This window comes from Gossypium hirsutum, chromosome A07 (assembly GCF_007990345.1).
Source record: "Gossypium hirsutum isolate 1008001.06 chromosome A07, Gossypium_hirsutum_v2.1, whole genome shotgun sequence".
In the NCBI taxonomy this organism is placed as follows: domain Eukaryota; kingdom Viridiplantae; phylum Streptophyta; class Magnoliopsida; order Malvales; family Malvaceae; genus Gossypium; species Gossypium hirsutum.
In genome coordinates, this window is record NC_053430.1 from 91,036,976 (window position 1) to 91,051,531 (window position 14,556).

The 14,556-nt window shown below is 34.1% G+C and overlaps 1 long non-coding RNA gene across 1 annotated transcript; it reads left to right on the plus strand.

Annotated features, from left to right (window-relative positions):
* On the plus strand, positions 1–770 carry LOC121231816 (uncharacterized). The gene is made up of 2 exons (XR_005929875.1): positions 1–111; positions 449–770. It is a non-coding gene; the product is annotated as an uncharacterized lncRNA (long non-coding RNA).
* The last annotated feature ends 13,786 nt before the right edge of the window (positions 771–14,556 follow it).

Sequence of the window (14,556 nt, forward strand, 5' to 3'; positions counted from 1 at the left end):
AAAAAAAAAAGGCTCTCTACCCTCTCTCTCACTCTCCTCCTCTCTGGCCAGAGCCAGAATCCGGCGAGCCGGCCGCCGTCAGCCACCGCGCGGTGGCCGAAACTCCGAAAGGTATATTTTTTTATTTTTTTGTATTTTTAATATACATGTGTATTTGGTAAGAAAACAAAGGATTAAATAGTTTCAAAATAAAATAAAATAAAATAAAACAAAAAAGAAAATAAATAGAACCTTTTGACTCTATTTTGGTATTTCTTCCTGCGATTTTGTGTTGGTGTTTTAAACTTTTTGATGGTATTCCCACCCTTTTTTATGTTTGAACGTCTGTTTCTATTTCCAAGCCAAAAAAAAGTCCCGAAAATTTACAATTTTTGGGGCTTTTATAGCCCGATTTCATTACAATATTTAGCTACTTGTTTGCTATCATTTCTTCTCTGATGTTTTGCAGGTGGGCGGTGCAAGTGGTGACATGACAAGGGCGATGGAGCAGGTGGTCAGAAGGTAGTTGGCTGAAAGTCAGGCATAGGGGCAATGGCTAGGGTTTTTTTAGACTTCTTTTTTTCTAATTGCTATGGGCTAGGGTTAAAAGGATTTTGGGCTGTTGAGTTTAAGTGGTTTGGGTTTACTTTGGGGTTATCTCATATGGGTTTGGGTTTAATTGGTTGGTTTTTTTTAGGCTCAGGCAGAATCGAGCTTGTACAGTGATAACTATTAATTATAGTCAGGTACACCTAGTGCTACACATATAAAAAATAATTGGAATTTATTCACATTTCTTTTAAAAAATTGAGTAGATTAATACAAATTTTAAAAATTATATTTTCTAAATTATTTTTTATTTAGCTTAATATGTACTAATAGAATTAAAACATCCATATACATTTCATATTTATATTTAAAGTAAATAATTTTTAATATTTTATTTAAAATTTCATATAATTTTAGAAAAATATTCCTTAATAAAAATCCGGACAAATATTAATAACAAAATAATTATACTAAGAACACCAGATCATAACTCTATAGGATTACAAGTTGGCGATCACTATGGTGCTTCAAAGATCAGCTTTTATGACGAAGACTTATGGTGAGGATCCACTCATCGCAATAGGCTATTGTTTGTTGTTGGATATGCTTGCGAGCAGAAAGTCAATCGGATCTTAGTTGTTGATGGCTCATTTGTCAACGTACTCCTTTTACATACGATAAAAGAATTGGGAGTCCCTCTTGATGAGTTAATGCAATGTTGCTTGGGCAAAGGGCTCTCGGTACACTCAAACTTCAACTTTTCATCGAAGATATAGAGTCAAGATCACTGTTCCATTTGATTGGTGCTAGGATGACTGTGGATTCATCAAAATGGTGTGCTTTCCTCGACTCTTCATTAGTGCTTCAAGTATAGCAGGAATGGTCAAATAAGACAGTTGTTGTAGATGCAAAACCATAATCTACAGCAGAAGCTTTTTCCGCCAATGCTAAGTTTTATCTAGAGAGTTCATTTGTGGAAGAAACAATGGACAGCCTAGTCAAATACTTTAAGCAAAAAGAAAAAGGCATAGCTCTCGCTCCCAACGAAAATGATGAAATAACTCAAGGTTTGAATACTTTGTACTCTTCCCTTTGGTAACTTTGAAGAATCAAAAGTCCTTGAACCTCAAGCAAAAGGATATGTTAGGACTATCAGATCTCCTTTTCAACATAAAAGTCTTCCTTCTCATCGAGACAAGGGCTTTGATCCAAATGCATTTAAACTCCTCGCCAATGTTGGATACAAGCAACAGGAGGCGGTGAAATTGGCATGAGAAATGGATGAGACAAGTAAAGGACTTTAAGATAGTTTTGTCAAGATTCATCAAGTATGACAAAAGAAATCAGATTGTACTAGAACTTCTAAGGCACATAACCATGAAAGAAGTTCCAAAAGAGCAAAAGGATTCTACAAGCCTCCAGGACCTTCAATATTTGAGCGTTTGGGAGCATCTACCAATGTGACGTTCAGTGTTCGATTGCTTAAGTATTCAGTTTCCTCAAAAGTTAATTTTTGAACGAACTTGAAAAGTAAACACTGCAACATCTATCACCAAGCCAAGATCCATCCATTCAAGACTTGGGAGTTTAGGTTCCAAAAAGGCTAGCCACAACAAGAAAACAAAAGCTCGAATTCTGAAAGAGCCAAGGGATTTTTGCAGCAAAATTCCCTCGCAGATGAAAAGGCACCTCGAATTGAAGATAACTACTAGTGAAGTCTTAAAAGCCAAACGACACGCAGTAATCATAACTAATACATCCACTAAGGAAGAGAATGAAGATATGAAAAACCTTACATCTAATCGTCTATCTGTGAAAAAGGTCGATGAAGAGTCTTAAGAAGAGGAAGCCCAAAAAGCTCCTTAGTCATTTGAGGAAGGAAATGAAGCCACTATTGATGAGTTGAAACAAGTAACAATGGTACTAGTGAGGATCGATGCCCAATCTTTATCAGTGTAAGCTTGTATTCAGAAAAAGAAAATGCTTATATCGATCTCTTGAAAGACTATCGATATGTGTTTGTTTGGACTTACAAAGCGATACCATGACTCAATCCAAAAGTAGTCGTCCATCATCTGGCTGTTAAGAAAAGTGTTCATCTGATCGAATAAGCTTAAGAGTGATATTATTTTGACTTGATTTCTCAAATTGAAGCGGACTTCATCAAAGAAGTCAATTATCCCCTTACTTACCCCTTCTAAATTCGGCTCCGGTGGCGCATAAAATTTTTTTGATATGTTGTTTAATTTTATGTGGATGACTTGGTTATGAATTCCAAGAAAAGATTTGCTCACCTGGTTGATCTCTGTTTAGTGTTTGAATGATTGTGCAAATATGAATTGAAGATGAATCTTATGAAGTGTGCTTTGGGTGTATCCTCAGGCAAGTTTTTTGGAGTTTAGTGTGCGACACTGGGGGATTGAGATAAACCAATCCAAAATAAATGCAATCATGAAAATGCTAGAGTCAGGCAAGCTTCATGAACTCAAACTAATATATGAAAAAAAGGCCCTACTTTATTGAAGGCAAGAGTTATTTTCGTAAAAAAAGGGGTCCTGCACTGGTGAAACTACAAGCCTGAAGTTTGATTTGATTTAATCATTTAAAACAGAATGCTTCTCAAATTACAGTTGGATGGCGGTGCACGTGATTTAAGAAATGTTTTTGACTTTCTTTGGAATTGAGGAATTTGGTGACAGAAAATTGATTAAAGAAACAATTAATTATTATTTTTTATTTTTGCATAAAAATTAATAATTGTTTCTTCCAAGTACAAAGATCGTGAAGAAGTCGTGGAGCCTTGCAAATTTTCATAAATCAAGTTAAAAATGCCAATCATATCAAATTAAATTCCAATATTATTATTATTATTATTTGTATATGATGAAGTTTGTAAGGTGTCTATAATGAATTTCTTTATCAATTACAAAATGTCATTTATCAAGTTGAAATTATATTGGTTAAGTTAAAATTATCATGGATTAAAATGATGACATCACATATTGTAGCATAATTTATTTTTCTAATTAATTTTAATTAATTAAGAGAAAAATTATAAAAATTTATATAATCATTAATTAAAATTAAAATAATTAAGTGATAATATTAAATAATTATTTTATCTCTAAATTAATTAAATTAATAAAAGATAAATACTAAATAAAATAATTTAATTCTTGTAGAATACTTAAATGAAGAATCTAAATTTTAACAAACACCATACTCGTTTTGAAAAAAAAGTCGTATTCAAATCCAATTCAAATGAGGAGAGGAAGTCAAAATTTGTTTCTAAAGAAACCAACCTTTCAATCCAATTCAACTAAAGAAATGAGGTTCAATCCAGTTTCAAGAGCAAGTCGATACAGCACTTGCAACAACCCACATCCATTCAAGATCAAGTCTAGACAACTCTTAGATGAGAGCCCAACCAAAGTTTTCCTTGTAGAGAAATATCTAGATATTGTACGCTTTTCAAAGTTATCAACAAAATTTGTCTCCAAATTTTCCAAGTCATTTTTTACTCTATAATTTGTGAGTACAACAACCTAATAACAAATTTAATATTCATATACACCTTTATTCAAATTTTCTTTTACTCTTTTATTTGAAGCAAATTGCCCCTTAATTTTTCATTATTAATGTGATATTATTTTGTCTTATATGTCACATCTACGAATAAATTAAAAACTATAATTATTTGCTAATGTGACATATACGATAAAATAGTGCAATGTTAAGAATAAAATGTTGAGTATCAATTTGCTTCAAATAGAAGAATAGTAGCCAAATTGAATAAATGTGTAAAAGTCAAATGTTAAATGTATTATTATGCCTTATATATATAAGTTTATGTTGGGAAATGTGTCTATATTGTAGTAAACATGTAACTATTTTTTTATATATATTTGAACGATAAATAAATGAATACAGTTAATTTCACATTTCACTATTATATCTTTTATGTTTCTATCTTTCATGTTTTGCATACATAGTAAAATTGTAATAAACAAATGTTAGCTCATTGATTGTCTAAATTTAAACTGATGATAATCTAAACGAGTCTGTAATCCCATAAAAGAATTAAAGTGAGCATTTGATTCAAATACATAAAAGGATTATTATGTCGTCTACAATTCCAATTAAGGAGATGACTAGTCTTGGCTATCGGAGGAGTTGAATCCATGGGTAGAGACATTGATGTCTTCATTGGAAGAATGACACATTGGACTCAACCCAAATTTGAATTAGTTCTGAATTCGTTTATGAATCAATTCACTTGTGACGTTCATGGTGTGACTTACTTAAATCCTGAGTGAGCTACTGACCATGCATATATAACTCATGTGCTTTGATATAAGTGGAGGCTTATGCTCTAAAGATGATCCAGCCGATAGCCGTTATGTTGGGTACATGACTTGTGTATGACATGTCTTTACTAGCAACAATGGAATTCATAGCTCAATTAAAGAGTTATCGATATCCTCTCATTGTCATTGTGTTGATAAATAAATATGGAACTTGGCCACGAGTTGTTTGTTCTCGAACGAGTAATTCATCACAGTTATTAGTTGACAATGATCATATTAATCATTAAGAAGACACAATGGTGACAATGGAATAAAATAGAATTGTATTGAGGGAGCTAATTTAACTCAAAAGAAACAAGGATATTATATGAGAGTAACACACACATGATGAGGTTATTGGACAAATCAGTTTGATGAATTGCTTTCGTAAATAATATATAATAAAGAGTTTTCAATTATGGTACTTCTTGTGGACTGACTCCATGATTAAGTAACTTGAGAATTATAACAACGATGCTTTTGGACATAATTGCAATTACTCGAGCCTAATTGTATATGTCTGATTGGTCTCTTCACTAGCTCAACAAAATATCGATCGAACTGCATTTGAATAACAAGAAAATTCTACGACTTTAGAAATAATTTAATTCATTTGATGTGGAATTAAATTAGGTGGTGTATGAATTATTCAATTAGAGAATTTGATTAAAAAATTTTCTTGAAAAATTAATTTGAAAATCTCAGTGATTTTCGAGAAAATTAATTTTGATCAAATAAAATTAAATTAATTAAAATAAATATAATATTTTTGGAAATTAATTTTCAAGTTAGACAATTAGCTTAATGGGTAATTTAACTTGAAAATTAAATCGAGAATCAAAATCCAAGACTGGAACCCAAAAACTGTTTGAATTGGACCTTGTGTTTGGAATGGGGCTAATGGTCCTATCGGTGACTGGACCAGATCGATCAGGCTGTCACTAGCTTAGACCGAACCAATAGTAACCGAACCGGCCAGGCCTATTCGAGCAAAACAACGGCAGTTCGGGGTGTTGGGGAGTCGCATTGGTGGTGGCTTTGCTAGGTACGACGACTACGACAATGGTAATCCGACGGATGGTCGGCAGCAATGATTCTTCAACGATAGAGTAGTGAAAAAATCATACTCCTAGTGAGACTCTACCAGGTAACTTGATTTCAAATTAACCAGATAACTTGATTTCAAATTAACTTTTCCAAATGTAATATTGTTTTAATGAATTTAATATTAAATTTAATATAATATTTATCTAGATAATATTTTATTAATTTAATATTAATGTTATTAATTCTAATCCTAGTTGAACTCTCTCTAGATTCTTATACACTTAAATTCTAGAAAAGTTGCAGAAAGAAAATTTTCTGAAGAAATTATTTCAGAAAATTTCTAGAAATATTCTTGTTATTTACAGCTTGACCCTAGAAGTTTAGAGAAATTACGAAATTGTCTCACTGGTAATTTTGTGAAAATTTTTCTGATTCGAAGTGAGTCTACACTCAGAAGACGTGAGCTTTTGGATAGCAAAGAAGACTACTCGATTGAAGCGTTCGTCCTAGACGAATCATAAAGGCACGATTTTGATTAAGTGTTTATTACTTTAGATAACACAATCAAGTTCTTTTTTTTTTGGAATTTTTTTTAAAACTTTAGTTTTCCCTTAAACCTATTTTTCGTTGCGTTTTCCAAACCTGATTTTCTAACAGTTCAAAATAAGATAACCTTAGGTAAAAGTACCACCAAACCTCATCTACTATACCTTGAATTACATTTTAGCCCTTCTACTAAAAAAATGAGCAAATTAACCTGTGTAGGTTATATGAGTAAGCAAAACAACCCCGCCATTGAACTTTGGTCTTTATATATAAGGTATAATAATAAATTTAGCTCTCAATTACTTTTACACATTTGTTCAATTTGACCCCTACACTTTTATTGGAAGTAAATTAGAAACTTTTGAAACTAATAAGGCTAAAGGGTCAAAAAGGCCTTAGTAACTAATTTAAAAAAAATTCAATCAAACCCTTTTAAAATTTAAACATTAACAAATAAAAATTATAAAAAAATTATAAAATTATAAATATATATTAAAATAACAATACTGTTGCGCGGAAGCGTGTGAAAGAGTAAAATTATTGTACTGAAAAATCACACTAAGTTCAATTCCCAGGAAAGAGAGGTGGATCACGAGGATCGCTTCCATACCAGATCTTTCCTAGCCAGAATATCCCTCTATCGTAATTTAATAGCACAATAAATCACTACAATGACACTTGCAAAATATGCAGAACAAAAATAAAGAACACTAGAATTTTAACGAGGTTCAGCAAATTTTGCCTACGTCCTCGGGCACTACCAAATATATTTCACTCCAAAAATACAAGTGAAAGTTTACAAATAGGGAGAGAGAACAATTGCCTTAAGTAGAGAATGGCAAGTGTGGGATGAAGAAAGTAAGAAATGGTTAGGCCTATTTATAGTTGAGGTTCAAGGATCAACTTGCAATGTCCCTATACAATTAGGGACCAAAATTGCAATTATCCCATGCCAACTTTTAACCCAACTTGCCAACCAATTTTACTTTCTACTTTCGGTGCCCACCCTTTTTGACTTTTCAAACAATGGGTGGGTTCCAATAATCTCCACCTTGAAGATTTGATTAGGATAATCTTATCTTCACACAATTCTTTCTGCCTTTGACAACAATACTTGATAGTGCCTTCTTCAACTGTTAAACTTGCAGGATATTAATCAAGTTCAAACAATGTTCGAACTTGGTTGCTGTTACCACCTTGGTCATCATATCTGCGGGATTATTTGCAGTCTTGATCTTCTGAAGACAAATTTTCCCCTCTTCAATAATTTCCCGCACAAAATGGAATCGTACGTCGATATGTTTTGTACGTGCATGATAGACTTGATTCTTTGCTAAATGAATAGCACTTTGACTATCACAATACACGTTAATATGCTCCTGAACCAACCCCAAGGTTTTAGCCATACCTTGTAACCAAATAGCCTCCTTTACAGCCTCTGTTACAGCCATGTACTCGGCTTCTGTGGTTGACAATGCAACTGTAGACTGTAGTGTAGACTTCCAACTTATTGGTCCTCCAGCAAGTGTAAATACATAACCGGTGGTTGATCTTCGCTTGTCCAAATCACCGGCATAGTCAGAATCAACGTACCCAATAACACCTTTACCAAGTGTATTATCCTGCTTGAACAGTAATCCAACATCCACGGTTTTCTGAATATACCGTAGAATCCATTTCACAGCTTGCCAATGTCCTTTTCCAGGATTATGCATATACCTGCTCACTATACTAACTGCCTGTGAAATGTCGGGTCTTGTACACACCATTGCATACATCAAGCTACCCACTGCATTAGAATACGGAACTTGCAACATGTATTCTCGTTCCGTATTCATCGAAGGAGATAGTTGTGTAGAAAGCTTGAAATGAGAAGCCAACGGGGTACTTACAGGTTTGGTCTGCTCGTTCATGCCAAACTGTTGTAGTACTTTCTTCAAATACTGCTTCTGAGACAAGCTAACTCTGCCATGAGCTCTATCTCTACATATTTCCATGCCAAGAATCTTCTTAGCTTCACCTAGATCTTTCATCTCAAACTCGAGATTGAGTTGAGTCTTCAATCTCTCAATCTTAACTTTGCTCTTAGATGCTATCAGCATATCATCAACATATAAGAGCAAGTATATGAAAGTTCCTTCTTGTAGCTTCTGAAAATATACGCAATGATCAAATTTACTTCTTGTGTACCTTTGCCCTTTCATGAACTGATCAAATCGCTTGTACCACTGCCTCGGAGATTGTTTCAATCCATAAAGCGACTTTGTCAGTTTGCAAACCCAATTTTCTTTATCAGCAACATTGAATCCATCAGGCTGAGTCATATAGATTTCCTCTTCCAAATCACCGTGTAAAAATGCTGTCTTCACATCAAGCTGAACTAGTTCAAGATCATATTGCGCAACCAAGGCTAGCAAAATCCGAATAGACGAATGCTTCACAACTGGAGAAAACACTTCATTGTAGTCTATTCCTTCTTTCTGAGCGTAACCCTTTGCTTCCAATCTAGCCTTGTATCGAATTTTATTTTTACCAGGAAATCCTTCCTTCTTTGCATATACCCAATTGCATCCAATTGCCTTCTTTCCCTTGGGCAGTCTCACCAACTCCCAAGTCCTATTTTTATGAAGAGACTGCATTTCTTCATTCATAGCTTGCTTCCACTTTACACCATCAGAGTTACTTATTGCTTCTGTGTAAGTGGAAGGAACATCATCATCTGCAATTGGAAGTGCATAGGCCACCATATCGTCAAAGCGAGCAGGCTTACGAATCTCTCTTCTTGGCCTCCTATATGCAATTGAATCTTGTTGCTGTAGAAGTTCTTGGTTCAAAACTTCTTCATCATTTGTTCTTTCAATATTAGCTGGATCATCATTAACCTTTTCAAACTCCACCTGCTGCAAAGTACTACTGGTTTTGTCATCCTTTTGTGAATCCTCGTTCTTCATCATGGTTGATTCATCAAAAGTTACATCTCTACTGAAAACAATCTTCCTTGTATCAGGACACCAGAGACGGTATCCTTTTACACCACCAGTTATACCCATGAATAATGCTTTCTTTGCTCTTGGGTCTAACTTAGATTCTTTTACATGATAATATGCAGTGGAACCAAAAACATGTAAAGAATCATAATCAGTAGCAGGTTTACCAGTCCACATCTCCATAGGAGTTTTTCCATTTATTGCAGCTGATGGCAATCGGTTAATTAGATGGCACGCATATGTAACTGCCTCAGCCCAAAATTCCTTGCCCAATCCAGCATTGGACAACATACATCGAACTTTCTCCAGTATAGTCCGATTCATGCGTTCTGCCACCCCATTCTGCTGTGGTGTATCTCGAACAGTGAAGTGTCGCACAATGCCCTCATCTTGACATACTTGCAGAAATGGATCATTTTTGTACTCAGTACCATTATCTGATCGAAGTCGTTTGACCTTTCGACCTGTCTGAGTCTCCACCATCTTCTTCCACTTCAGAAATGCATCCAAAACTTCATTTTTTCTTTTCATTAGATACACCCATACTTTTCTTGAATAATCATCAAGAAAAGTGACAAAATAGTGCATACCTCCCAAAGAAGCCACTTTGGTAGGTCCCCACACATCACTGTGAACATAGTCCAGAATTCTTTTCGTATTGTGAATTGCTGAACCAAATTTTACCCTCGTCTACTTGCCCAGAACACAATGTTCACAGAATTCCAATTTGCAAGAATTTGCACCTTTCAACAAGCCTTGCTTCGCCAAAGTCTGCAAAGCTTTTTCACCAGCATGTCCCAATCGCCTATGCCATAACCTGGTAGCCTCTGAATCTGCATCTTTCGCAGAAGCTGTTGATGTTGATCCAATAACTGTACTTCCATTTAAATAGTACAAGTTATTTCTTCTAGTGCCTTTCATCACCGTCAATACCCCAGCTACTACCTTTAGTAATCCATCTCTCAAAGTGATTGTGAGCCCTTTAGATTCTAGGGCCCCTAATGAGATGAGATTTTTCTTCAAGCTGGGTACATAGCGAACATCTGTCAGAACTTGGATTGAGCCGTCATGGTTCTTCAATTTGATTGTACCTACACCCATTGTCTTACAGGCACTATCATTGCCCATAAAAACAACTCCACCTTCTAGTTCTTCAAGACTAGAAAACCATTCCTTATTAGGACACATATGGTAAGTACATCCCGAATCCAATATCCACTCATCCGTTTGACATGCCATTGCCATGCCAACCAAGCTAAAGTCTGACTCCTCATCATGCTCCGCTACACATGCATTAGAAATAGACTTGCCCTTTTGTAACTTAGGACAATTCTTTTTCCAATGCCCTTTCTCACGACAAAAGGCACATTCATCTTTGGCGGGTCTCCCTTTGGACTTACCCCTTCTACCAGGTTTGCTGCTGTGTAAACGACCTCTTACTGTTAAGACTTCTGCAGTTGTATCTCTGTGATCTCTTTTATCTTTCTTTCGAGTCTTAGATCTATACAACGCACTACAGACTGCATCAAATGTGATTGAATCTTTCCCATGAAGCAATGTGGTGGTAAGATGATCATATTCATCAGGAAGGGAATTCAACAACAATAATGCCTTGTCTTCATCTTCAAATTTCTCATCCAAATTTAGCAAGTCTGCTAAAATTTTATTGAATGAGTTCACATGGTCATTCATCGACATACCGGGTGCATACGTGAACCGAAAAAGTTTCTTTTTCATATAAAGCCTATTTTCAAGACTTTTCGTTAGAAACTTTTCTTCCAATGTATCCCACAGCTTCTTCGCTGATGTCTCCCTCATGACGGAGTACTTCTGCTCTTTGGCCAAACATAGGCAGATTGTACCACACGCCTGTCTATTGATCTTGGCCCACTCCTTGTCATCCATCTTGTCAGGTTTTTCTTCAAGGGCTATATCCAGCTCTTGCTGACATAAGACATCCAGGATCTCACACTGCCACATACCAAAATTATTGGTACCGTCAAATTTCTCTACTTCAAATTTTGCATTTGTCACAGTAGTCCTTACTGATGACGATGCTGCTGCCATTTTTCTCCTCAATCCCAACTACTGTATACGTGAACAGTACCGTATACGTGAATAGTGCCGTACACGTGAATAGTACTATATACGTGAATAGTGCCGTATACGTGAATAGTACCGTAAACGGTCGTATTCCCCAAGTACGAACCTGGCTCTGGTACCAATTGTTGCGCGGAAGCGTGTGAAAGAGTAAAATTATTGTACTGAAAAATCACACTAAGTTCAATTCCCAGGAAAGAGAGGTGGATCACGAGGATCGCTTACATACCAGATCTTTCCTAGCCAGAATATCCCTCTATCGTAATTTAATAGCACAATAAATCACTACAATGACACTTGCAAAATATGCAGAACAAAAATAAAGAACACTAGAATTTTAACGAGGTTCAGCAAATTTTGCCTACGTCCTCGGGCACTACCAAATATATTTCACTCCAAAAATACAAGTGAAAGTTTACAAATAGGGAGAGAGAACAATTGCCTTAAGTAGAGAATGGCAAGTGTGGGATGAAGAAAGTAAGAAATGGTTAGGCCTATTTATAGTTGAGGTTCAAGGATCAACTTGCAATGTCCCTATACAATTAGGGACCAAAATTGCAATTATCCCATGCCAACTTTTAACCCAACTTGCCAACCAATTTTACTTTCTACTTTCGGTGCCCACCCTTTTTGACTTTTCAAACAATGGGTGGGTTCCAATAAATACCGACCCATTAAAATCTAATGATTATAAGATTTTTTTTAAAAAATTACCCATACTCTTTTATTGGCTTGATATTATTATTTTTTAATAAAAAGTTTATAATTTTAAAATTTTTATAATTGATCTGTAGAGGTGTAGGGGCTATAGTTGGGGTTCGCTCGTCCTTTTATTCTTATATCGAGAGATATGTCAAGGTACCATAAATGGAGTAAGTGAGATGAGGGGGTTGTATAATGTTGTTGCAATCCTGGACTTGATATAGATTACCATTCATTACCCCAATTAGGAGAGCCTTCATTGAATGCCCGCTGGTGACAAGGTAAAAGATTTTTTACTATTTGATTACATTCGTAATTGTAGTTTTCTAATTAAATGGCTAATTTTTTATTATTTAAACATACCATACAGATGGAGACATGAGATAAATGACATTGAAATTGAAAATGAAACTATAGCCATATTGACAATGAAGATAGACATGTATTGTAAACAACAGGTAGTGCAATCATTGTCGGTAGGTCATCACCCGTTACATGAATTATAGAATATTTCATTGAATTGTCACAGGTAATAAATCTATACCTCAACAACCCCAACGAAGCTCCAATATTTTGACCAATTTTGCGCCTCATCTCCACTAACATGATGTCATCATGTTAATCAGGCTTTCAGACTCGAAGATTACATTAATATCCTTATTAAGAATCCGACCATTTTAGTTCGCCATAGCATAAAACTTATTGCTCATTTTGTAACAAATTTCTGAATATAATATCAATTTAAATTAAAAAAAAATCAATATATAACTAGTAAATCAATAATATTATCATCGGTGATATAATATCTTTAACTATAACATAAACATTTTGTAAATCAAAATAAAACAATGCTAAGTAGATTTTATAATTCCAACAACAAAACAACATTGTCGTATATTCAAAATACCAATATAATTGACAACATTCAAAATTTTCCTTAATAATATTTTCCTTCATAGTAAATAAATAACAACAAAAAATGAAAGTCAAGTTTTTGCAAAAAAAAATAAACAATGTCATCGTGGTTCTTTCCTAGGCCAAATCATGAACCAGAAAATAATTATTCAACACTATTTAATGCAAATAGATATCCAACTCTAATAAATATCAATTTTTAATGTATATCCAATATTACTGTAAAAATATAAATGTCATAAACTAATATATATTCAATAATAATCCTAAGATCTATCACATATTTAACACTAATATACTTAATAGTTGTTAATGGATGAATACATAAATTATAATATTATTATCTAAAAAACTCATCAAACATAATTGGATATGGCAATTTAATTTCGTCATAATTATCGTTGTCTCTTCTAATTCTTTTATAATCTAACAAATGAAAAGAGATTTTATGAAATTGTGATTCCACGCCATCCCTGTCTTTTTCCAATAAGAGAATGATAAATTAAAATTTTACTCTTGATATTTAGCTTTCCACAGTTTCAACTATCACTTTTTTTTTTACTTCACCTTAAGTAACGCAATAGATGTTGATTTGGAATAAATTTGAGTTAGATGGAAGTCCCCCTTTGGAGCATCAATTTTGGAGATGGAAATCTTAACATTCAAGTTTCATAACCTTTTAGTAGTCCAAATATGAAATGGGATTTTCTGGATTTTGTTCAAATTGTTGCTACTTCCAATTTATTTGAATTGCTTTGAGGTTTAATGTCTTCGACCCAAACCTAAAATATTCAATTTCTTTTTTGTCTGTTTCAAAATTTTATTTAATTTTTGCATTGCCATGTTTGCTTTTCAATGACTTTGACTTCAAACTTTGGTTTTTAAATATTTCTCATCAAAAGTTGGACTTCATCTTCCAAAAGCTTGTTTATCTGCAAATTTTGTTTAGTGCCTGCATTCTCCCTTTTTTGTTTTGAGGGAATTCACTTAAATTGTTTGTAATTTTTCAACTATTTATGAACCTTTTGATAGTGAAACCAGATGAGTCTTTCAACCGTATTGAAAGCAATACTCAAGAATATGTTTTCCAAATACTTTGATTAACTAAAACCTAAATATGCTTTAAAACCCAAATTAACTACTTTGTGTTTAAGGAACTCATTCAAAGCTATATCAACATTTTTCCATGGTACAACCGGGTGAATCGATCTCCACTGTTCAAAGCAATGATAAAAAATGAAATGGAAGAAAGTAGGGAGTGGAAAAATCAAAGTGACGTACACTACAAAAGCATGGTTGGATGAACAAATCGCTTGTGATCTTCTGGTTTTAGTTGAAAAATACCAGGTGAAGCATCTCAAAATTGAACTGGGATACTTCATGCC